Source organism: Phyllopteryx taeniolatus, chromosome 11 (genome assembly GCF_024500385.1).
Source record: "Phyllopteryx taeniolatus isolate TA_2022b chromosome 11, UOR_Ptae_1.2, whole genome shotgun sequence".
NCBI classification, from domain to species: Eukaryota; Metazoa; Chordata; class Actinopteri; order Syngnathiformes; family Syngnathidae; genus Phyllopteryx; species Phyllopteryx taeniolatus.
Window position 1 is genome coordinate 5,052,386 of NC_084512.1, and position 27,345 is coordinate 5,079,730.

Here is a 27,345-nt window from a genome sequence, read left to right on the forward strand (position 1 = left end):
AACCACAAGAAAAAAAGGTAACATTAGTCATGATACTAATTAAATGCTAAAGAATGTGCAAGTTGCCATTGAAATGAGATATTTCAGATCTCAAACAATAATATGAATTATATGGTGAACTGGTAGTATCAATTTCAGACTGACATAAATATGAATCTTGCATGCTACAGCAACACTACGTCCCCCCCCCCCCCCCCCCACCCCTCTCTCTATATTCTCTGATATATTTTTCCATTCAGAGTTAATTAAATCATTACTATGTGAACATGTTTACAGTATACAGGTGCATCTCCATAAATTCAATCGTACAATTCATGTATTTCAGTACTTAAGTACTTGATTACAAATTTCGACAACAAACAAGCCCAGTCACTGCCTTTTGGATAATTTAAATAACACGCCATGAGACAATATACAAAATTAGCTTCTTCTTAGCTGAGAAGGAGTCAGAATTCTGATCATAATTTAAAATAAGGATCTAATTCGATGAAATCTACTTTACATTATTCCTAAATGCCATGAAAGCTTATATTACTTTTTACATCTACGACCATTGTACACAACAATTACGGTGTACAATTTTAAAAATAAGTGTTAATTTATGTGTGCAGAACAGCACATTCTGTCTTTTTGTTTCAGTGAAATGCATCTCCTTTCCAACACACAGTTGTCCCACATGGCCAGAACAGGGACTGCTAAATTATGGATCATTAAAATTGGCACAAATTACCACTAATGTGGCCACCTGCATCAGATTTAACCTCTGAATATCATTTGCATTATCAAGACTGGGGATGGTTAATTTTATTCAATCATTAATTTTTCCTCCTGATTAACTGGTCAGTCCATTTATTAATTTAGTCTGTTCTATTTTTCTGAGCCAAGGTTTGGATGATGTGGTGGTATGAATGACTCCTGCATATTAGATGCATTGGTTCTCAATAGAAGATTTACTGTTTTTCTGCAACATAAGTGATATCCCCACGGCAAAAAAAATAAATAAAAAATGTCTGGCCACAAAACATTAAACAAAAACAAATTCACTGCACTTAAAATGCTAGGTTTGCCCACAACACTATTTAACTCATCAATCCATCCATTTTCTGTACCGCTTCTCATCACGCGGGTCGCAGGCATGCTGGAGCCTATCACAGGTACCTTCAGGCGAGAGGCGGGGTACACCCTGAACTGGTCGCCAGCCAATCGTAGGGCACATAGAAACAAACAACCATTCGCTCTCACATTCACACCTACGGGTAATTTAGAGTCAACCTAGCATGCATGTTTTTGGGGATGTGGGAGGAAACCGGAGTACCTGTAGAAAACCCACGGAAGCACGGGGAGAACATGCAAACTCCACACAGGCGAGGCCGGGATTTGAACCCCTGTCCTCAGAACTGTGAGGCAGATGTGCTAACCAGTCGTCCACCGTGCCGCCCATTTAACTCATAACAGTCATTAATACTCAAAAGAATAAAACAAAACAACAGATTTGTCATGTTTTTTTCCGACTAATTGCAGTGTCAGCGGCACGGTGGGCGACTGGTTAGAGCGTCTGCCTCACAGTTCTGAGGACCGGGGTTCAATCCCCGGCCCCGCCTGTGTGGAGTTTGCATGTTCTGCCCGTGCCTGCATGGGTTTTCTCCGGGAACTCCGCTTTCCTCCCACATCCCAAAAACATGCATGGTAGGTTAATTGAAGTCTCTAAATTGCCCCTAGGTGTGAATGTGAGTGCGAAAGGTTGTTTGTTTATGTGTGCCCTGCGATTGGCGGGCGACCAGTTCAGGGTGTACCCCGCCTCCTGCCCGATCATAGCTGGGATAGGCTCCAGCGCTCCCCCGACCCTTGTGAGGATAAGCGGCTCAGAAAATGGATGGAATTGCAGTGTAATCCTAAGTGTGTGCAGTGCCGTAGATGCGTACGAGCGAGAGAGATATTTCCACATATGTAAAAATATATATGTAATACTAAAAAATATTAAGCTAACAAAGACTATTATTTTAAGACTAGGTATATTTATGTAACTCTGATGCTAAGATGTTCCTTATACACTGGTAGCTGAGACTTGTCCATGCGTTGAATGAAACTGTAAGGTTAATGGATTTTAGAGTAGGCGACTGCTCCACTGTCTCTCTGTAATAAACTCCCATCAACCACTTCATTAGGGAAACTCTCTGCCATTCTGAGGTAGAAAAATTAAGTGAGAAAGTGGAATGGAGACAGCGAGATGAAGGCAAGAGGACAGAGGTGAGAAAGGTGAAGTAATACTTTTCATTTAAAATGAATACAACGATGACAAACATGCTATAACAGGTTAGATTGAGTAAAGCAGTGGTGTAAGAGCAAGGAAAAGTAAAGATGCGGATCGGACGACATCATGTGATTCTTTACTCGAAGTCGCTAAATGTCAAAGCTCCTGGTGAGACTCTGGAGAACAGACACTCTCAGTTTCAAAAATGTCCTAACACTCAATACCAGCCATGCTACGGTGACCAGCTAAGGCATTATACTCTATTACGCCAAGGGCATTGCTTGGACACTTAAGTGCTGCGGGATGGGAGAGGCAGGAATGGGGGAGATTAAGGCAGCTTCACTTGTGTTACCCACTGTGTCTGTCTGTGTGTGGATTTGGGTGTGTATACGTGTGTTCATGTATGTGTGTGTGTGTGTGTGTGGGTGTGTGAGAGAGAGAGAGAGCAAGAGAGAGAGAGCGAGAGAGAGAAAGTGAAAGTGAAAGAGAGAGAAATAGTTTTTAATGCTTCAAAATGAGGATAGACATCCAGAAAACTGAGGGCTAATGCCATTACTCATATGTGCTGAAATTTTGGATGTCTCAAATTTTACATTTAACCTTCTCAGTCACTATTTTCTCACACTTTTATCCCTTTGAAATATGCAATGAAATCCATATTGAAAGTAACCAATATGCTGTCTTTACAAAGTGATGAGGCTAAAAGAGGGACGCAAAATCAACAGCTTTCCATATGGGGCAGTGGAAGTCAACAGCACTGTCAACTACACCCACAATAATACAAATATTGTTGATTAATTAATACCTCTCTGACAGTGTCAGTCCAAGATGATTGGTTTATTGTATTTACTGCATAAAAGCAGAATGTATATATATTTTTGGAGTGGATAGTATTAGATCGTGCAAGTGGTGATAATGTGGCCAGTTGGCGTGAGTTCATTAGCGTTTACATTAATTCTGAGTGGTTTCATTAAGCAAATCCTCATTGTTGGTGAAAGTGTTTGTGTCACAAACTTTAAGGAAAGCAATGTGCACCAAACATTTGCATCGACATCTGAGATGGCTCTTATTTGCCACTTTTAAAGGGTAATCCAGAAATTGTGATTATTACTGTGGATGACTGAAACGGGTAAAAGTATCCAATGCATGTGAGTCTGTTAGGTGAGGTATTTGTTGGGGAGCCGTTGGGGGTCATTTGTAATTTCAAATTATCTTTCGACTGTACCACAGACTGTCTATTTTGTAAACTTACTACTGGTCTTCAGCCAATCATTTTGTCCTGTAAATTAGTTGCATTGTCATCATTAAATCTCTTTTAGAGCACTGTTCAGACCAAATAAATAAATAAATAGTTAAATAAATGCAGATGCCAAGTCTTTGCCACCACTAAAGATAGACTTTCCAGCATTTTAGAATCAATTTGATCCATTTCTAGAAAATTAGATTAGATTTTTGTGTGGAATATTTTCACTCTGTGACTTCCTTCTTGCTCATTTACACCTGATTTTTTTTTTGTAATCCAAATGCCCTTCTCCTCCTCCTGTCTTTCAACTCATCAGGGCTCTTTAGAGCCGTCCTTGACCACTTCTCGGTGAGGTGGTAGTAATTGACGTAATGGAACATTCCCTAAACAGGATTAAGAACGTATACTAGCAGTGAGGGACAGTGACGCTTAACACAATTTGGGATTTAAATCTGAGCCTTTAACCTTTCCTCACCTCATTTTTTTTAATAACCTAAAGCAATCTTAGAACATCAGACTTAATGCTAGTAATTAACAGTCAAGTCCTTGTATTCTACTCTTGATAAATGAATCCCATTCAGTAGTTAACTTTATTACTGCAGTTATGTGAAGATGATTATGTGTGTTTCTGTACTCTTACTATTGAAAAATTACAAAAAAAAATTTTGGTTAAACTTAAAAATGCCTGTTGGTCAAGTTTAAACTTATGCTGCTACAAAACCTTGAACAACAAGTTATTGAGGAAATGTGTTTATGCGGCTTTCTGTTAAATTCAATTATTGCATCCGGCTCCACAAAATTGGGTAAAGTTTTCAGATTTCAAGCTGAATTCCAGCAATAAATTATCTTTCCAACACATTCCTCCTCGGTCACTAAGCCTAGAGCAAACAATTGAAAAGAAAACAGAAGCAGTTGGTTTCCTCTCCGGACAGTCAAATGACTCCAAATGCTCAGGCAGAGACTACTTCCCCAAACTCTGCATTTAAAGGGGGTGGTTAGAATGTACAGTATATCATAAAAGGGATCGCGCACTGAAAGAAACTAAACTAGCTCTATGGAGTGTAACCTTGTCGTCACCTATGTAAATTATCATCTTCAACTATTCCTAGAACAGAAACACCGAAAGTTCGAAACTGTAATGTGTTAAATACATACCAATTTGGCTGAAAGCAACGAACCTTGGCCTTAAATTATTTTAACTCTTCAAATTTCAGTTTTTCCAAAGAGTAGCCTGCAGCCTTGTTGATCATTGAGAGCTTTTCCTACGCAAGACAGTATGAATGCGTTTAAATTGCACAAAACAACAATAGAGAGCTTGTTGGCTTGCACGCTGCGTGTACATGGGTGTGCTTGTGAACGAGTGTGTCTCCATGCTGCTGCTAAATAGCCACACGTACTCTCTCGCCTTACGAGCAAAAAAATATCAATATCGTCTGTCCGTGTGTATGTGTGTTTGTGGAATATATCAATACCTTCTGTCTCTGTGTTTAGAACCCCTGCCGGGCTACAGACTGTGGTATCCGCAACTTTCTCACTTGTAATCTAGTGTGGTGTGTGTGTGTGTGTGTGTGTTAGTGTGTGTGTGTGTGTGCGCGCGCGCGTTTGTGTCAATCCACCACAAACCATTATAGCTGCAAAGTTTTTTTCTTCATATCACACACATACAAACTATCTATGTCACGCACGTGGACCCACACACGCACACAGTAATGCATCTTGTAAAGGTATGTTGTAATGACAAAGCCTGCACCTTTAACCCGTGTTTATAAATGTAATTAAATGGAAGTGACCTTTGCAGAAACATTGAAGTGCACTGTGGCAGTATGCTTGTCGATGTGTTCAAGTGAGTGCGTGTGTCCATGTGGAAGGCCGGCACCCCTGATCGCAGTGACAGGCTCCACTTAACCCGAAACCACCATAGTGAAATTACAGACCAGCCAAATTACAGCGCTTATGCGAGCAGAGAGTGAGAGAGAGAGAGATAGAGATAGATAGAGAGAGAGAGAGAGAGAGGAGGGAGGGAGGGATTGAAAGACAGAAGGTGGTCCTCAATGTGTCTGTGCTTGTGTTGGACGCTTCTGAACTTGGTTACACAAGAGTAAGTCTTGAGTCGACATACACACGCACACACAATTGTTCCTGTGTGGGCCACTTCCAGAATGCAAAATCATGCTTTCAACTCTTGATCTCTTGCCTTTTCATCAGATTCAATTTGATCAGTCCGTGTTGCTTTGGACTTTACTGAGGCTGAATAATTTAGGCTTTTCATTGATTGTACACATCTGACTTGACTTTGATATGTAGGATTTTTACATGGAGGAGTAAAAGAACATGAGGTCGCTAAGTTTATTTTTACACATCTATGTACAGTATACAACTTCTGTAAAAGAGATTCTTCTTTTTAAAAGCACATTGGGCTGTATTTTCATACATGGCAGATCTGCGCCAGAAGATAAAAACCGGCTTGTCTTAATTTTTATGCAAGCACAAGGCTCGCTGCAAGTGTTTACAACAAGCTGGGCGTACCGGCGCAACGATGGTGTGTCCTTTGACATCCGCCCAGCACATGTGACAGTTTGGTTGCAGAAAGTCGATCTGAACTTACCCCTGCTGATAATACGTCTAACTGCCGACGCAGCTGGTCTAATGCGATTTTGCTGAATGTGACCAGCGCACAGGCAGAGCTCTGACCTCCGTGGACATGCCTGGTGGATCAGACGTATTTCATTCATAAATATATGAGCAGCGGACATCAAATCATAATTGAACCCGTTATTATCATTATCATCATACTTATATTTTTTAAATCATCCCACTGGCTGGCATGGAACTATGCGGGAAGCACATGCAGCAACGATCGGTGTTGGGGATAGATATACTGTACGAAGTCTGCAGACATATTGTTATATTGAAGTTGCAAGCGGTTATCACGTTAATTTTGTATTTAATAAGGGTATGCGCTCATGTTGGCTGTTGTCACAACTGCCAAGAGCAGCGACAATGTTCCAGTCATGCACGGATGCCATTTAAAGGGAATAAAGTTGGTTGTGTTGATGCACAAAACGGCGCAGACCTCCCTTTTTAAAAATGCTGCCTTGCACACATCTACAAAATTACAAAAACCCGGTCTAACCCGCCTCCGTACAGATTTACGCCGCTCGACGCGTCGGATTTATAACAGTCATTACAATTGAGCCCATTGGTTTTTTTTCCTGAAAGACCAGAGCCCAAAATGCACTTGCTCACACACACACACACACACACACACACACACACACACAGGAGCACACTGAGATTTTCATTACTTGCCATAAGTGAGAGAAGAGGTTGGTAGTCACAAATGACACACATACAGGGTACTATTGAACGATCTGCAGAGACCTGTAACAGCTGCCAAGCAGGACAATTCAGTCATCAGTGTGTGTGTCTGTGTGTGTGCGTGTGCGTGTGCGTGTTTGTGCATGTGCATGTGTGTGTGTGTGCTTTGTGCGTGCTGCAGTGACCGCAGTAGGAGATCACTCTGAGCCGAACAAACACCTCAGCTGGACGGAGGCCCACACACAAACACGCGCAGCACTTTGCTTCCTCTCCTCATCTAATCCCTCCTCCGCCCACTTGACTTCATCCCCCCATCTGTCTGTCAACCCTGCATACAGGCGGCTGCCTTCTCAAGGCCTCTTTATACTCCCGCGGTCGCGCGGCCGACAACATTGTATCACGTGACCGACGAATTGCCCTGCGCAGCACCTCTGCGTAGCTTGCCATGCATCCGACAAAAATAGTTGCTGTGCGTCGAACGCCGCGGAGATCATCTCTCGTGATTGGTCCGTTTTAGTCACATGCTGTGATGACGTACTCAGCATTCCCCTTGGTTCTACATACCACCTACGTCGCCGCCTTCTCGATCAATCTTGCAGCATAATTAAATGTATCATCTGGTCATCTAGGTCCATTTGTTCTGTCGCGGTCGTCTTTGTTGTCGCTTTGTTCCTTGTTACTGAAAGGAAAGTATAAACGGCTACGGAAATGGCAAAAAAAAATGCAGATGAAACTCCACCCTGTGGTGTCCTATCCAATACCAGCTCTAACGACACCCCCGACTTGGAGGAGAACTGCAGCACACTTTCAAAACAGCTAGAGTGGGTTGCGCTCGAGTATAAAGGCAAACTAAGCGAGGGACAGCCGCAGTGCGTCGATAAAGTCTTCACTCTGTCGTCTTTTACTACTTATAGTTGTCCACGCCATTGTTTTCACCACTCTGCCCAGATTAAATTTTACTTCTTTTTCCCTTAGCAATATGATTTCACACCAATGTAAAGGTAAAGATGAAAAATCGTAAGATCCAAAAGTACGATGAAATGTGTGTATTACCAAAAACAGGCATTGTAACCAACACATGCATATTTAGTGAAACCTCAGGAAAGGTTGCAATCCACATGCCAAAGCTACACAAAAATATCACCAACGTTTTTGTGACTAAAGGCCATTTTCATTTAGAAGTTGCGTTAGTCTAAGACTTAGTTTGTAGAAGACTTTCCACACAATTTTGGACTGTGTCTGTGGGGATTTGTGAGCATTCATCCAGAAGAACATTTGTAAGATCAGAGCTTAGTGATGTTGGTTAGTGGAGCCTGGCTCACAATCTCTGTGAAATTAAATGTTTGATAATGTTGAGGGGAGCTCTTTAAAGCACTTCCACACCAGAATCTTCCAATCACAACTTTGGGGACACAGAATTGTGCGAAAGGTCTTGGTAGAATGAAGAATTATGATTCCAACACCGAGTGAATAGTACGTTTGTCTCAATACTTCAGTCCATTGGGTATCTTGGTCGTGTTAAACACAACATCAGTTCCATCCCTCCTTTTCTATCTATTGCTCACCCCTATTCTTCCAGTCATCCCTCCATTTTCCCAGGTGGGAAGCACTCAGTGCCGATCTCTTTAATTGCATTCATTTAAGGCCAATCGATAGAGAGAACATATTTAATACAAATTTATGACTGGAAGCCATCAGCAATTAAAAACCTTTACCTTCCAAGACAGCTCTGGCTTGTGGTGAGAGAGTGAATGAGAAGCGAGTGGGAGAACTATGTGCCATCCTGCTTTTAACACAAACAGTCTCCCACAGTCTCACTGCCGACCTTGAAGAGATAGAGTTTAGGCTGCAGCAAAAACACTCGGATTCAAAATCCCACCCCCTCCGCCCTCCAACCCCAGTACTTTTCAGATGAGGCCCACAACTTCAAGTGGGTCTTAGGTGTATTTTGGGAGCTTTTTAAAGCATTGTATTTTAACCCTCAGCTTCCAAGTGGGCTTTATTTTGGACTGTCAGTGATTCTGAGAATAAATTATTTGAAATTATTATTTGAATGTTAACAAGATAAATTCATTTTAGGGAGAAAGAAAACCACTTCCCGATCATTCTGATGGGACTTGGTGACCCCCACAGACGCCAAAAAGCCTTGATAGTCTCATGTTAAGGATGCGAATGTTTAGTTAAAGTGTGAGTTTGTGTTCGCAATAAGCACATCCACGATACTGCCAAAAGTATTTGCTCACAAATGATTTTAAGTGATATCCCATTCAAAATCCATATTGTTTAATATGATGCTGGTCTTCCCTTTGCAGCTATAACAGCTTCAACTCTTGTGGGCAGGTTTTCAGCAAGGTTTAGGATTGAGTTTATGGGAACTTTTGCCCATTCTTCAAGGAGTATATTTGTGAGGTCACACACTGACGTTGGACGAAAAGGCTTGGCTCACTGTCCACTCGAAATCAACCCAAAGGTGTATACGGAAACAATACAAATGTTGGATCCAAAGGGAAAACCACAACCACAGTCTGTGTCCACTTGTTCCTGCAGGGAAAATGACAAATTAGCACTGAAATGCATGTATCCCTGACTTCAGGCAGGCAGAGCTCCCCTGCGTTCCTGACTCAGGAACGGTTAGCACATCTGCCTCACAGTTCTGAGGACCGGGGTTCAAATCCCGGGCCCACCTCTGTGGAGTTTGCATGTTCTCCCCGTGCCTGCGTGGGTTTTCTCCGGGTACTCTGGTTTCCTCCCACATCCCAAAAACATGCATGGTAGGTTAATTGATACCGCATACCCGCAACCCTAGTCAGCATAAGCGATATAGAAAATGGATGGATGGACTCTAATTCATAAAAAAGGATGTTAGAGGTTATGGCAAGTCTGCCTGCTCACATTCCCATAATTGAACTGTGTTAAAAAATGGCACTTTTCTGTTTTTATGTGGAGTGAGCTCATGGAAAATAAACATTTTGATTTAATTTTTTTAAGTTTACATTGAAAAACATTATTATGTCAAATATTTTTATTTGATTGTGAAGCGTATGACGGCACGATGGCCGACTGGTTAGTACATCTGCCTCACGGTTCTGAGATAAAATGTTCTGCCGTACCTGCATGGGTTTTCTCCGGGTACTCCTCCCACATTCCAAAAGCCATCCATCCCTCCATCCATCCATCCATTTTCAACACCGCTTATCCTGGTTAGGGTCACGGGGCGCTGGAGCCTATCCCAGCTGACTTTGGGCGAAAGGTGGACTACAACCTGAACTGGTCGCCAGTCAGTCGCAGGGCAAATATTGACACGGACAAGCATTCACACTCACATTCACACCGTCACTGAGTGGGAACTGAACCCACGCTGCCTGCAACAAAGTCAGGCGAGTGTACCTACATCATCAGTGACCCATTCCAAAAACATACATGTTAATTGAAAACTGGAACTTGCCTATAGGTGTGCATGTGAGTGTGAATGATTGTTTGTCTATATGTGCCCTGGGATTGGCTGGCAACAAATTCAGGGTGTACCCGCCTCTCGCCCAAAGTTAGCTGAGATAGGCGCCAGCACGTCCACTGATGATATGATATGGAAACTGGATGGCTGGCTGGATGGATGGATATAATGTATTTTATGTAGCTATTTGTACAATTAGAATCCCACCTCTGGTATTTCTGCCTTAGTCTCTTTAAAATGCACATTCATCACTTTTATATTGTTTATGGTGATTAAAAAAGAAAATGAGACTTGATGAAAATATGGATAATTGCTGTGAGTTGGTGCCTTTCCAGATATATTGATTGCAAGGATTTTTGGGTAAAAAAAAAAAAGGCATATAAGATTAATTCTGAAAGAAGCATAATTGCCGTCAAGTTTTCTCATGTAAGTCTATGTTCTTTTGCAGACGTAGACAAGAACACCAAGCATGGTCGCGATGAAATGAAGACAGATGATGAACTCCCCTCCAGCACTCCTTCTCAACCTTGTCTACTTAATAAACACTGTTGGCTTCATTCATTAGCGCTGCAGTCACTACACCCGCAGAGCCCGATCGATCCCCCAGACGTTTTATATAGAACAGGGGAAAACTGTGAGCAGGCGATGAAGCAAGCAAGACAGGCAGAATATATAGCTGTGTTAATATGAAATGAACAGCAGTTTACCTGCCTCTTTAAATGAATAGTCATGTGTGTGTGAGGAGACTAGGACAGAAAAGCCCTTGTTGCCAAAAGAAATCTTTTGTCCTCCAACAGAAACAAGGTGTGTAGCATTAGAACCACAGCCAAGATGGTGGAAAGAGGTTTTTGGTTTGTGTGAAATATCAAGACAGATGTATTTGACAGACATCAAGCAATAATCCTGCACAACTTTCTAAAGAACCATTTTTTCGTTCAGGCATAACTGTATCAAGTAGAAGATATAAAATATGTTTAACAGTTAAAACCGTGTCTGTGTGTGTGTGTGTGTCTGTGTGTGTCTGTGTGTGTGTGTGTGTGTGTCCGTGCGCGCATAAGTGCCTGCGTGTGTGCGTGTGTGTGTGTAACAGAAAAAAAAATATATAGTAAATATAAAAATTATTTTACACCCTTTTATTGGCTGGAAACTGATCATATCCACAAACCCAAGGGCAAGAGTTGTTCCATGTGGCATGACACAACTGGAAACACATGGTCTTTTGTGTTGTTATGTAAGATTTTTTTCAAATATAATTTCAGAAGCTCAATCTTCATTTTCTGGTTTCATAGGCCAACCGAGGAGGTTGTTAGTTCTGCTTGTCAGATACTGTGTATAAGAATAGTCAAATTTAAGAATCAGTTATGCATTCTTAAGATTGTAAATGCTTGATTTACTTTGACGTGTATAAACAAAACTAGAATTGATAAACTGAATTTCCACCTGGCATGAGTAATTTTATGAGTTTATGAATTATGTTAAACAGAATGCAAAAAATACATTCACGATGTAAAACTAAATGAACCTTTCTTCATGTTTGTGCTGACGAAAAATTGTTTCAGTGTGCTTGTGGAGGGTTGACGTCTGCCAGAGCATATGGTATAGATAGGGTGAGGGAGTGACAAAAGACTCATGATGGATGTGAAAGGCGCTTCTGTTTGTGTGTGAAGCCGCATACGCACGCACACACACACACACACACATATGCACTGAACTATGCCTAGGGCCGGGCCACCAGCAGAGGACAAAAAGGCAAGTAAATTATTGAGAATGGCAAAAGAAGAAAAATAGAAAGCATATATTTACAATAGTGATGTCTTATTAACATATGTGTGGATGTCTTCAATATCTAGGCAAAACACTTTTGTCTGCAGGCATGTAGCAAGGAGTGTGTGTGCATTTGTGTGCGTGTGTGTGTGTTTGTGTGTGTGTGTGTGTGTGTGTCCAAAGATGCTCCATTAGTGATTTTGGAAAGTGGTGTGGGGGCCTGGCATTCCCATCAGGCCCAGCATGGCTTAAGTGCTGCACCACAAACTCCTAAACCCCAATTTACCCCACCCTCATGGGCAGGGCCTGTATTCCCCCTCTCCCCACCCCTCGTTCCCACCTAAGACGACCTTATAGCGCATCTATCAGCTGGTTTCCAAAACACCACACACACACACACACACATACACAGACACGCACACACACGCGCACACGTACTCATGGTCCACTAATGACCAAACCAAAACAGCTCCCAAACAACTCTGAAAAGCTATTAGGAGAGGGCTTTTTGATGAGGAAGTGATTTTTTTTTTTATATACGCCATTAAAAGCCATGGATAAAATGTGTGTTCGCGTAAATACAGCCACAGGTCAAAAGTAGCGCCAAACAGAGATAATTGAGAAACCAGACTTCCCCCTTGGGATAAAGGTAGAGCAGTATCCATATGTCTGGCTTTATCAAACTGTAGCACATGTAGAATACATTTGAGAGGAATGTGGTTTCTTTTGCTGTAAGTTACATCTTTTTGTAATGTGCTTTCCTTTTTTCTGTGGCATGTAAGAAAAAACTTTTAATAACCCCCAAATGAATACAGTTCTAAATGTACAATTGATTATCATTCTCTAGGGTCTGTGCGAAGCTACCAACAACCTTTAGATTTCTGCAAAATCTTGTTCAAATTTTTCCAATAATATCATGTACATGAATCATCTTCAAAATGTACAAAATAATGACAATAGAAACTATTTTACATCCATTTTTGTAACTAAACGTCTTGAAGTCATTTGTCACTTGCTTGTGCAACTTTCATCTCAAAGATAGTCTTTTACAAAAAAATGAAAAAAATCAGTGAACGCCAAATTTGGCTTGGGTGTGTCAGGTGCAACTGTACTTTTTTTCTGCCATAAAACTTTTTCAGCTGGTTTTCAGCTTTTCAAATTGCATGATGGTAAAACTACTTTGTCACATTTCAACTATTTTATTGAATACTGCAATGTGATAATGTGCAATTACGACTGGTAAAACACTTGAACCCTGTGCTGAATATGCTGTATGGGTGGAATTTCAAATCTTTGGACTTGTATGCAGCATGAGTAAGAGAAAATAACTCTGGTTCCAGGGTAAACAGGGTCCATTCCTTGCAAGTGGAGAGCCGCTAAGATTCACGTCAGGTCAGGTTCAGGCATGATTCAGAACCGAAGACACACTGAAGCAATATTTTCCTAAAAAGAGATTGTGGGCGCGGCACGGTGGCTGACTGGTTAGAGCGTCAGCCTCACAGTTCTGAGGTGCGGGGTTCAATCCCCGTCCCCGCCTGTGTGGAATTTGCATGTTCTCCCCGTGCCTGCGTGGGTTTTCTCCGGGCACTCCGGTTTCCTCCCACATCCCAAAAACATGCATTAATTGGAGACTCTAAATTGCCCGTAGGCATGACTGTGAGTGCGAATGGTTGTTTGTTTCTATGTACCCTGCGATTGGCTGGCAACCAGTTCAGGGTGTACCCCGCCTCCTACCCGATGACAGCTGGGATAGGCTCCAGCACGCCCGCGACCCTATTGAGGAGAAGCGGCTCAGATAATGGATGGATGGATGGAGATTGCGGGCTTCTACACCTGCTTATTTTCACCTTTTTTACAATCTCCTCCCTCTTTATCTCTTTTTTTCCTATCAGTCTTAAGGCAAGTCGTGAATGAAAGACCAAACTTAAACCCATACATCAACACATGCACTCACACACTCACGGCACACCTGGCTTGCTGGTATTCATCATAAAGAGCAAGTCAATCAGCACTGTAGCATGTCTGTTGAAACGGAAAGTAGAAACACAAAATCTGAGAAAGGAAACAGACACCATAGAGGCCCCACACAGACACGCACCTCATATTTAGAATTGGACTTTCTGCTCCTCTTTGGCTCTTTAAGAAAACACAAGGCCATCATATTTGTAGCTGCTGTTATACAGTATTGTGAAAAGTTATTCTGATGCGGTCACACAGCTAATTTGACAAGCGCATTCCCGTTTAGACGCTGTACAACCTGGGAGCGGCCATAGCATGAGGGGAGCAAAACAAGCGCTTAGGTGCTGATAGATCAGGTGGCAAGACAACACAAGTGTTTTCACTCGAGCAGGTTTGTCGGATATCCAAAAATGTCGTACTGTACTGACAGTGAAACATGATTCCAAAAAACAAGGATGATAGAATGTATTAGCATTGAGGAAAGCAGTGCAAAAGGCACCATTCAGCAGTGCACAGTGAACTATTCATCTCAAATAAACAATGGTAGATGACTGATATCTGATCCCATAGCAGTGCTCTTTATTTTTTTTAAATTTTTTTTATTTTTTTTTTTAGGCCTGAGAGGTTGTTGGACAACTTTCTGATGAAGTGATAGAAGCATCGACAGCATCGTATTCATGTGTATCCATTTATGGATCTGTTTTGGCTTTCAGATGAGCTTTCATTCTCTCAGTTTGTGGGATATCACTCACTGCCATCCCCAAAACCCTCTTGAGTCACATCATTAAAAGCGCACTCATGCATGTCTCTCCAAAGTCATCATCCCAGTCATTCTGAATGATCTACAAAGAACATTATTGGAATGGATTTCGAAGGGAGAAAAAGTCCCTTTAAAATAGCTGACGAAGCCGTTTGGGACGGTAAGCTCTCAAATGTCTTCTGAATGTCTATGGAATGTAAGTTGCAGTGTGTCAGATGCGCAGATTAATTCCCACAAAGCACACTTCTCCTTACAGGGCAGCAACTACTGGACCTCATAAAAACAGTTATACACTCCCTATATTTCTTCTTCCCCAGATCTACTACTCGTAAACTACACTCCCCCATTTCTCTCAGTCCGTCGATGTCCCCTGCCCTCTTTTTTTCTTGCTCCTATTCCCTGCAGCTGAGCCCTCTAAATCAAATTGAAACATAGCATAGCTGCTGTGTATGAGTGCATGTCTCTGTGTGTACGTGTATGTGCTATATAACCATTGCCAAATAACATCCTCCAATTGTACCCTTCCCGCACCACCTTTCTGTCCCTATACCTCTACCTATGTACATAAGGCTACAATGTGTGCATGCATTGGTGAGTGTGCTTAATATGGTGCTATCTGTCAGGGTCATAGGTGTTGGAGGAGTCTCATGCGGTGTGTAAGGGGGAAAGAAATTCAAAGGACTTCGTTTTCAGTGGTGTATGTATTTAACACTGGAACGCTTTTACAATACTTTGCATTATTTTTCATAATACAATAATTTATCATTCATCATCACCCGTTAATGTAGTCCTACTTTGGTCAACGAGCAGAGTTATCCATTTATGCGAGTGAAGCTTTTGTTTTCTACACATTTAATCTTAATTAGGTGGCCATCTATGAGTTACTTATCTTTTTCGTATTCCAGGAAAAAAAGAAGTTATTTTACAACTGTTTCAATAAATACAAAATAGGAAAATCAATTTAAAAAATTACTAGTACAAGATGCCTGCGACCCAAGTGAGGATAAGCGGAACGGAAAATGAATGAATGAAAAGTATAAGATGTGACTACATGGTGTACAAACCTTGGGTTGTTTTTTGTAGGTAATACAGTACTGCTAGTTCATACTTCAGTACAAACATCGTGTCATATATTATTTCCATGTAACACAGAGCGCTAAAATCCTGTATATGTAAGAAGTATATTCAAATATGTTGAAAAATAAGCACTGAGGACTTGTAGGGCAAGAGTGATATTTCATCTATAAATGTTCCAAACCTCAGAGACTAAACACAAAGTTTTGCTTTGGTCATCATTTATCAAATGGCAGTTATAACAGTGCCAATAACCTTTACTATTTTTTTTCATCCAGTCACCAGTATGAGAGACGTGAGTCACAGTTAGTTTTTCCGTTACTGTAATTCAATACAAATGTACTCCTCAAGAAAGGCAGACAAGTGATCTGATTTATTGCCACTGTGTTGGACCACATTATGAATGCACACAGAAACAGAACTTTTGTTGTGAACAGCATTTATGTCGATGATTTTTTTCCCCTTCTTGTTTTCCAGAAACTGCTTGGGAAGGGGTATGTGTGTAAGGGTGGCAAAGTGTGCCTTATTTAGTGCAGACTGGCAAAGACATGGACTTCCTGCTGCTTTTCACACATTGCACTAGTTTTACCATCTGCCCTGGTCTTTTCTCAGCGAGTGTCTTCGCTGTCATTGCTTCCTTCAGCGTGCCTCAGACTTGCTCTGATACAACCCCCCATCACCTCCTCTCTGCCTTTTCCCGCCATTAAACGTGCCTCAACTTCTCAACCCGACAGTAGCACGCCTCGCGCGTCTTGCCAAAACCCCCGACGGCCATGACAGCTCTGCGCTTGCCGTTTGCGCCTTAAAATGGCTGCCACTTAACTTCTTATCACAGTTTAATATTAGAGGCTTTAAATATATGTGGCAATATGTGGGCAGGCGAGTCATGACAAGAACCACAGTGAATCACAAACACAGAGGACAAATTACACTTAAATAAGAAATGAGGACACTTGGGCAATACACCTACAGTAGCTGAACATTTTAGGCAACTTTGGCCACTTTCTTTCCCATTCCAGAATGTGTTTTAGGAATATGTCTTTTAATCCAGAATTTGGAGTGGGCCTGGCTGTGTTGTAGTTACTCCCAAAGTCATTTCATCGGTTGAACTCAGGCGTCTTAAAGGTCAAATTACAAAGATGTTATGTGGTCAGTTAAAATTCATATCTGCATTGTTTTTATGTTACGTAATACATGCACGTAACTTCCAGCAAGTTTTCAACCATAGTTTAGCTAAAAATGAGGTTTTTATGACGCATATTGAGTCCTCCCCGAACATACCCGAAGCTCAAGACACCGGGTTGTGGTTATTCTATCCACCGCAAGGGCTACCAGAAGTGACGTTGCACTTGACAAACACAGCGCGCTACACACCATACGCAATGGCGAGCAACGTGTTGGAATATGAGGAGGATTTCCACGTACAGGAGCACCCAACTGAACTTGGCATCGTCGATCAGGAGGTTGGAACCTGACACTGACGACGACGACGAGCAGCCAAGTAGCAGCTGTACAACAGAAAAAGAGAGTGCCCACTGGCTCCATGTGATGCTATGTCAAAAGCATGTCTTTTTATACACTCATGGCCCCAGGGGTGCCGATATTTTTTAGCACGACTATACGTATTATATCTTCCTATATGTTTCAGTGACACGGCGCAAGCTTTTACATAGGATGCAGTATTGCTATATATTGTGTGCACCTCGCTCAAGTAGCGTTATAACACGCTACACAGAAAGTTTTTGCCCTGCCTGTTGGCTTGTCATATAGGCAAAAGTACAGACGGCAGTACTGAAAAGTACTGCGTGGGTCTTTTTTTTCCTACTGCCCAGTGCATAATAACCATAATAGTTTCATAGGTATATACAAGGAAATCCTCACCTCTTGTCTTCGCCGCTGCACCGTGGCAGCTGCAAGATTTAGTTCTCTTGCTGGCAGTTGAGGTCATGATGGCCGTAGGAAAAATAGTTGGCAGCTGGTTTCAGCCTCTGCCTCTGTATCCAATGCTTTCTGCTAAGTCTAAGTCTCTCAAAACACGGCGCTTCGAAGTGATCGGCACAGTTTGGAATGCTTGCGAGGCACCCATCGCTAAGTACGTTTCTTCCCCTGTCGATTGACTTTGCCTATCCACTGGTCACGTATTCCTTTTTCATTTGTAAAGCCAAAAAAAAAAAAAAAAACTTGCCGCTGTCTGAACCATTTGTACAACCAAATGCCACACAATAAACCATCGTGACATCGTTAAATCATACAAGGATGGAACAACAGCATGGAACAATAGTACACAACGCCGAATAAACAGGCTGTTTGGCTCGTGTGACGTCACAGTGCCGGAAACAATTCTTTCACAAACTTTCTTTCCACAAAGTTAGGAGCCATAACTTGTCTGGAATCTCTTGGTATGATTAAGACAAAGGATCAGGAGAAAACAAATGTTTGGCCATGATTATTTAGATTATTTATGAAAAGTGTGTATCATTGTTTATCGGTTTTATAAATGCGGTGTAATAAGTCTCAACATATAAACATCAGTGATAAAGAAATCTGTAAGTATTGCTAATTTATAAATCAAATGATCAATACTATATAGTGACAGTATTTACATATATTTTATACATTTTTTTTATCAATTATGTCTGGGAAGTCAGTCATGAAGTCACGTGTGATATGTACATACAGTAAATACGTTGCACAACTGCTTCTACAGTAACCCTGGCCAGAGCTCAGTGGGAAAGTCAGGGCGCCATGTTGTGGTAATTAACCCTGTTAATCTAAGTGGCCACTCCTTAAGTGTGTGTGTGCGTGTGTGTTCGTGTTTTTGTGTGCGCTTGGCTGTAGCTGGCTAACCCCAGCAGATGAGCCCTCACCCCATCGCAGCCCCCTTATTTGCTGGCAGTCTGCCGTCTGACTTGGCAGACACACACACTCACAAGGGGTCTGGCGTGCACGTGTGCGTTAGTGGCTGTGTGCACACGCATGTTCGTTTGCGCTTGTGTGTGATTTCACAAGAGAGGGAGGATTATAGATGTTGAACATACACAGGCAAATGAGCACAGGGCTCGACTGGTGTGCATGGTCCGTGTGTCTGTGAGTTGTAATAAAGCCAAGAGCGCTTCACTAGCCCACTGACACTGCGCAAAAAAAGATCAGTGGGCCAAATCCATTAGTGGTATAATTGCATTACATGGTAAATATTCCAAAAAGGTCAATCTCTCCATCATGAGAGAGCATTGCAGTAGAAACAAGAACTCTGGGATTGCTCTCGAGCATCTAGTGTAGCAATAGTTTGTTTTCCACCAAGGACAGTTTGGTTTCATGTTTCATATTCCTTTTGTCAAAACCTGTAAAGGGTAACAAAATGATGTCGTCTGTTTAGGTTCCAGCAATTGTGTAATATCTAACAGGAAGTTAGACGGGTGAATGATCAGTCATTGTTTCTATGAGGTACGTACGTTGAAAATGGAAAGAACACAAAATAAAAATTTTTGCAAATGTGTAATAAACAAAGAACAAACACGAAAAGCTTAATGTCCTTCATTGTTGCACTTTTTTTTACTGCGTAACATCGACCTTTTTTTTTGTTCTGTGTCAGTAACACTGCTTTGCATGACTGTTATGTCACTTAATTTACATCAACACAGTTATCAGATATCGGCTCATCTCTAGGTAAAAAAAAAATAAAAGACGTTCAGGATTTACTGATACAAATGTGGCCATTAAATTAAATGATTAAACTAAGTTGGAGGGAATTTAGAAAAGTGCAGTTTAGATGAAAGAAAAACTACTAATTTGTAAAAAAGGTATAAGAATAAGACCAGATAAGTTAAAAGAAGAGAAAAAAAAGATCACTTGAGGATTTCCTAATAGACTAATTTTCACTCTTCCTCTTAAAAGCTTGAAACAGTATATAAGGAAAGTTTTTTCTGAGAATATTTAAGGAATGTTTTTTTTTTCAGCCTTGATCAACATCTCTCTGTTCTTTTTGAGCTTACATATGAGGTGAGCTTCAATCCAATGAAATAACATACTTAAAGATGAGGATGCTAATTTCATAAAATCAGTAAGAGTAAGAATAGAAGGGGGAGATGTGGAATCTCCTTATGTAAACTAATTCTGTAAATTACTATGCAGTCACAAAGCTGTGTGCCATTGAGTAACATGTTGGATCCACTGTCCGAATTTACGGAATTGGGATGTAGCAACTTTTTATAGGGCACTAAAAAACATTTGACATGAGGAAACCTAAAGGGCTTTTTCATCTTGACTTCTCAAACACATGTTGATTCACTTAACTGTGATATCAACCCAGGCACTCTTTTTATTCCAGCTTGTTTGGCTCCAGCCATTGCTACAGTATTGGATGAAAGCGATGTTTTGGCAATACGGAATAATCACTCCTAGTAGCATTTTTGACTGCTTGTTCTGCGTAGTAGTAACCATCTTTCTAAGATGAAACATGTTAGCTTTTTAAATGCCCAGGCGCTTCTAATTCACTCCAATTTTAAACAGCATTCCGTGGTAGAAAATGTTCTATTTGTATTTTTTTAATGTTTGTGTAGTAAGCATTGATAGCAGGGGCATACTGCTTTTCTCGATTGATACAAACAGTCATTTGGCATACCAGTGGTTGCAGTCAAGCAGATAAAAAGCAAATATCTAATGTAGTTGTATTTCTCAAGAAAAAGATTGAGGCTAAAAGCATTGAGGGAACCAAATAGCAGACTAAAACACACAGTAGCACAGGAGAGACACAATCATAAATACACACACAGCCTCCAGGCTATTGTCCTCCAAATTTAGGTCAGAGTGAATCTAACGGTTACATACACACCCCAGGAGGCTCTCCTCACCTGCAAAGAGGCCAGTTTGGACACAGTGTCAAAGATTAAACCTGTTTTATGTCAGAGATGGGAGCCTGCTTGGGGGAGAGTGAGTAAGAGGTTGCGTTCACTCAGTCCTTTCAACCAGGGGGCAGAGAGTCACTGGGGAATACAATTTTGTTCACACGTGCGCGCGCGCACGCACACATACACACACACGCGCTCGCGCACACACACGCACACAGCTGACCCTCTCTATGTGCCCGGTCAAGTAGAAAGGTGGATCTGTGTCAGGTAGCAAGGGTATTTACTGTTACTGAGACAAGCGGGCTGTGGAAACACAAACACAGCAAAAAAAAAAAAAAAAAGGGGGGGGGGGGGGGGTTAGGAGAAAAAAGAAGGGAGTGAGACAGCAATCAAGCAAGAGGTAAAGAACGAGTGCTCTGAGACTTTGGCGGGCATTAGAATGCACACGTATGTAATGTCATGCACCGAAGAGAGTTTTGTGTGTGCTAAAAGGGAAGGCTACAAATATTATACACACTTCAAGACATCCATCCATCCATTTTCTGAGCCGCTTCTCCTCACTAGGGTCGCGGGGGTGCTGGAGCCTATCCCAGCTGTCATCGGGCAGGAGGCGGGGTACACCCTGAACTGGTTGCCAGCCAATCGCAGGGCACATAGGAACTAACAACCATTCGCACTCACAGTCATGCCTACGGGCAATTTTAGAGTCTCCAATTCATGCATGTTTTTGGGATGTGGGAGGAAACCGGAGTGCCCGGAGAAAACCCACGCAGGCACGGGGAGAACATGCAAACTCCACACAGGCGGGGACGGGGATTGAACCCCGCACCTCAGAACTGTGAGGCTGACGCTCTAACCAGTCGGCCACCGTGCCGCCCACACTTCAAGACAACAGGGAAATATTAGACCAGAAGTGCTGATCTATCTCAAAGAGCTTTCTTGCGCTGGTCCCGCTCTTTAAAATCCTAAAGCAGTGATTATCGCACTAATTCCATTGCTTTGACCTGCTTTTTCTTCATCCTAACACAGATTGTCACAACAAAAGGTCATCGAAGTCCAAACACAGCTACGGGCTACGAGGAATTTGTACCTTGCACCGGAGCTCTGGCAGATAAATTCAAAAGATGGTCTTCGAAATTGTCAGCATGTCTATTTAGCGGTTATACTCAGAAGTCAGAACAATAACAAACAACACAGTCACTTTTGTCAAACAGTAAATATAAACTCGTGGATTTCAGCTGACCTAAATTAAAAAAAAAAAAAAAAAATGCAACAGGCATCAAAATGGTAAACATGGTGTCACTCACCGTCTGCCATCTCCTTTTACACCGGTCAAACAACAAACCAGTTCATAAGGGAGCTGGAATGTCTTTAGTCAGCTCCTAATAAAGTTCATAAGCAACTAACAAAAGCAGCGGAAAGATAAATTGATGCCTGAATGTTAACATGGGTGTGTGTCTTATTAGCGTAAAGGATTAAGGTTCCAGAGAGACGCTAAAGTGTAGACGGAGCAAAAGAGAAACACGGACCTTTCAGCACGAGAGGAAAAGGTTGTTTGATTCTGGCTTGTCTGAGTTCACTTATTTATTTTTTTTGTTTGTTTTTTATTTAGAAAAAGTATTTACAATAGTTCTGTATCGGAGTGATTCAACACAAATTTTGTTTTTTTTCCTGCAGCCTATTCTCACCATTACAAATTACAATTTTAAAAAAAATGGGTCCTTTTAATTTCTGGAATTCTGTACATCAAAAACATTGTTCATATGTAATAAAATGTCCACCTGTGTTCATCATTTCCTACTAAATCCTCATAACAATAATTTATTTCAGATTTGTTTTTGACTGATTTGACTATTTCCAAATTTATGAAAGTTGTTTTGAATTTTGTTGGTCGTGAAAAGTAAACATCAATAAATTTAAATGTTTCAGCAAAAGAAAAAGAGGGACCACAGGTGCTTGGGTGAATCTGACGGACATCCGTAATTTATCATTCATACGCAAGTGATGGCAAACCGGGCCAAAGTATGGCCTGGTAAACGCAAACCATAGATCATTCACAGACACGCACACACTGGTATACATAAAAATGTATCTTCGCACACAGATGCTTTTATGCGTACATCGGTCTGGACATGGGTCATGTCACACGTCTCTTTCAGCTTGGTGAAGACACCGTTTTCTTTTCTTTCAATTCCACTTTATCTTTGTCTCTATTTTGTCTGCCTTGTGCACTTTTCCTCTTAATCATGTGAATTTCTAGCAGAATAGACACTTTAAAGCAGCCACCACCCTTTATTAATGGAAGGAATGGACTTGAACTTTTAGAGTACCCCAAAAAAATCTCCCAAAGTTTTCTTTTTTTTTTAAATAAAAATCCTTCTACCAGGTATAAATACAATCAGGAGACGATGGAAAAACCTCGTCCTCCTACATAAGCGCACCTCCCCAAAATGTGAAGCAGCTCTAAACTTTAAATCCAAGCTTTAGAGGTCTGTATCGCACTGGGACATCACTGCTGGCCCTCAACTGCCAGAGTAAGCTGGAAGCTGATTTCTGTGTTTACATAAGATTAGAGAGCAGGAACGAAAGAAGCTAGCTGATATGGTAGCTTCAAGCCAAGCAGCTTTAATTTCAAATGCAGCCAAAGATGCCACAAATAGCCACTAGGCAGTGGGGGCGAGGTGAGGTATAGCCAGAGGTAGAAACAGTACGTTGCACCACCACCCTGTATCTATTTTTCTGCATGTGTGTGCAAATGACTTCCCCTGTGCAAAATTGGCAGCGGCAATTCAGGGATTTAACCCAAATAAATAAATACAATTAATACATACTACAAGGACAAAGTGAGGAGAAGAACTGACAACCAAAATGTTTGTCTCAAAAGCCCTCATCTTAGCAAACAAAGGTCATGAGCGTATCTGTGTCACTTGAAATGGACATAAATAGATAAGAAATAATAGTGGATGTAAGAATTGAATCATAATTGGGCCCTTGCAGTGTACAGTAAATCCAGTCCGAGTTTAAGGGGGAGTTGTTTGCAGCTGCATCCACAATCACCAGTCACAAGATTAGGTACGCTTCTGTTATCCAATGCAAGAGCTGATTCAAAATGATGCCACTACAGACTACAAAGCTCACTTTTGTTTTCTACTGTAAGACTTATTTGTTTGATTTGAAATATAATTGATTATCCACCAAATCATGTTGAATGATATTATCAAAATAATGGAGCATTATAGAGATTTAAGAGTTGATATTAGGATCACAATTTCATTAATCATCACAAGGGAAGTAAATTGTTTCATGCCAATTCAACATATACAGCAGTCGGTGTCAACATGTCCAGTTCATGGTTCATGTTACATTCCACAAAGACCCGTAATGCACCTTAAGTCCACTTCCCAGCTGTGCTGTCATAGGACATTAACAGTAACACAAGCAATATAAACCTCATGCCGCCATCAGTCCATTTTCGATATTTTCTCTAAAGATTTGTTAGTGGCGTGGCAATACAGCTAAAAAAATATATATATATTTTGCTATGAAAATAAAAAAATATATATATATTTTTTTATTTTCATAGCAAAATACTGTTGACAGTATATATGATATTGTGTTGGAGAGTTTCTTTAATTGAGACAACAAACAGTTAATATTGGCTGTCAACACCGCAGAATAGTTGTCCGCACACCCAAATTTCCCCTCAACCACAGTTGTGTGGGTAGGTGCAAGTTCGCCTACACACACTCACTCACTCAATCACAGATCGAGCAGCAGCCGTGTTGGATTTGACATGATGACGGACAGTGGGAGTAGGTAGACAAGATGGCAGTCCCCATGTCATTGGATTGCAAAGGTTTCGCAAAATTAGGACTAAACACGCCGTCAAAACAGCGTCCGTAACAGCTCCGCAGAACATTGCTAAACCTATCTACATCTGCCAGTTTGTGTTGTCACTGCGTGAGAACACTTAGTGAGAGGACGCGGCATCCATGTGGCGCCTTTGTTTTGCAGTGCAGTCAGGTGTTTGTTGTTTTGTGCCGGGCTGCACCCTGACAGTAAATCTTCATTATCATAATTATCAACATCAAAGTTGTTGGCGTGGGTGTACTGTACTGTGCTGATATTTTAAGGGTACAGCAATGTTTGAAAATAATTGTAAGCAATTGATATGGTATTAATGTGTTTAAGAATCATGGTTTGTGGTATATGTATGGTTTCCAGCGGTGTCAAAGTCATTTTTGTCGCGGGCCATGTTGTTGGTATGGTTTTGCTCAGAGGGTCGTTCTGACTTTGAAACCAAATAAAGGTTTCATCGTCTCACCATAGTATTACATATACAGTACACATCAATTTGATGGGTAACTTTAGTAACACAAAAACACTTGCTTAACATTATTCATTACATTTGATGATTTCAAATTTTTATACACATTTGATTGCGCAGGAATCATGGAACTTGATTTGCTTTCCAAGGCCACATAAAACGATGTGGCGGGCCGGATCTGGCCCCCGGGCCTTGAGGTTGATACCTGTGGTTTAAACTGTTAATATAGGCAATTATAATAACTTTTAGGGGAGCGTTGATTATTTGCCCAAAACTGCAATTCCCCAGTTGGGCTCGGTCCCTATCCTAACCTACCATTGTACATTTAGAGCTCGAAAAATGAGACATATAGGCAACAATGTATTGTCCAATTGTAATGTGCATCAGCATGTAAGTGCAGAAGAATGCAGTCATTTTAGATTTTGCTCCAAACAATTCACCAATATGACATAATATATGTGACCTGATAGTTCTAACTAAATAGCACATCCCTAAAAACCCATACTAGTGCATAAAACATACTGTGCTGCCACCATAATAATGTTTAAAGTAGATGTTATGTTGTAACTGCACCTGATTTTCAACCCCAATTCCAATGAAGTTGGGACGTTGTGTTAAACATAAATAAAAACAGAATACAATAATTTGCAAATCATCCATCCATCCATCCATCCATCCATCCATTATCTGAGCCGCTTCTCCTCACTAGGGTCGCGGGCGAGCTGGAGCCTATCCAAGCTGTCATCGGGCAGGAGGCGGGGTACACCCTGAACTGGTTGCCAGCCAATCGCATGGCACATAGAAACAAACAACCATTCACACTCACAGTCATGCCTACGGGCAATTTAGAGTCTCCAATTAATGCATGTTTTTGGGATGTGGGAGGAAACCGGAGTGCCCGGAGAAAACCCACGCAGGCACGGGGAGAACATGCAAACTCCACACAGGCGGGGACGGGGATTGAACCCCGCACCTCAGAACTGTGAGGCTGACGCTCTAACCAGTTGTGCACCGTGCCGCCGATTTGCAAATCATGTTCAACCTATATTTAATTGAATACACTACAAAGACAAGATTTAATGTTCAAACTGATAAACTTTTCTGTTTTTAGCAAATAATCATTAACTTGGAATTTTAATGGCTGCAACAGGTTCCAAAAAAGCTGGGACGTGATCATGTTTACCACTGTGTTACATCACCTTTTCGTTTAATATTCAATAAACTGAGGACACTAATTGTTGAAGCTTTGTAGGTGGAATTCTTTCCCATTCTTGCTTGATGTACAGCTTCAGCTGTTCAACAGTCCGGGGTCTCCGTTGTCATATTTTACGCTTCATAATGTGCCACACATTTTCAATGGGAGACAGGTCTGGACTGCAGGCAGGCCAGTCTAGTACCTGCACTCTTTTACTACGAAGCCACGCTGTAACATGTGCAGAATGTGGTTTGGCATTGTCTTGCTGAAATAAGCAGGGGCGTCCATGAAAAAGACGTTGCTTGGATGGCAGCATATGTTTCTCCAAAACCTGTATGTACCTTTCAGCATTAATGGTGCCTTCACAGATGTGTAAGTTACCCATGCCATTGGCACTAACACGGCCCCATACCATCACACATACTAACTTTTGAACTTTGTGTCCATAACAGTCTGGATGGTTCTTTTCCTCTTTGGCCTTTGAGGATACGACGTCCAGAATTTACAAAAACAATTTGAAATGTGGACTTGTCGGAACACTTTTCCACTTTGCATCAGTCCATCTTAGATGAGCTCGGGCCCAGAGAAGCCGGAGGCGTTTCTGGTTGTTGTTTTGCTTTGCATAGCAGAGTTTCAAGTTGCACTTATGGATGTAGCGCCGAACTGTATTTACTGACATTGGTTTTCTGAAGTGTTCCTGAGCCCATGTGGTGATATCCTTTAGACATTGATGTCGCTTTTTGATGCAGTGCCGCCTGAGGGATCAAAGGTCACGGGCATTCAATGTTGGTTTTCGGCCTTCTCTATGTAGGTTTACATTGTTTTGCATTGTTGGAACTTTACTGTTTTAACAATTTATAGTTATTGCATTGTTCTTCAAGCCAAGCATTAATCATCCTGTGCATGTATGTGAGTGTATGATGAGGAAGGCAAAGGGAGCCAAATGACAAACAAGGCAGAGCCAGAGCAAGTGCATGTAAGGGTGTGGGTTGAGGGGGGGCTAAACGCACACAAACGCACACATCCGCCACCTTACAACACGAGTCTCATCAAACAATTGGACGCTGGCCAAGTTCATCTGTTAATGGACAGTCACTGTCAGGACTCAGCCTGTCCTACTTCACTTTACCCCCACCCCATTTTCTCTTTCTCTCTC

At 41.5% G+C, this 27,345-nt stretch overlaps 1 protein-coding gene across 2 annotated transcripts in view; it reads right to left on the reverse strand.

Moving 5' to 3' along the window:
• bcl11aa (BCL11 transcription factor A a) overlaps positions 1-27,345 on the reverse strand; it is a 50,217-nt gene that overhangs the window by 6,131 nt on the left and 16,741 nt on the right. The window lies entirely within an intron of this gene.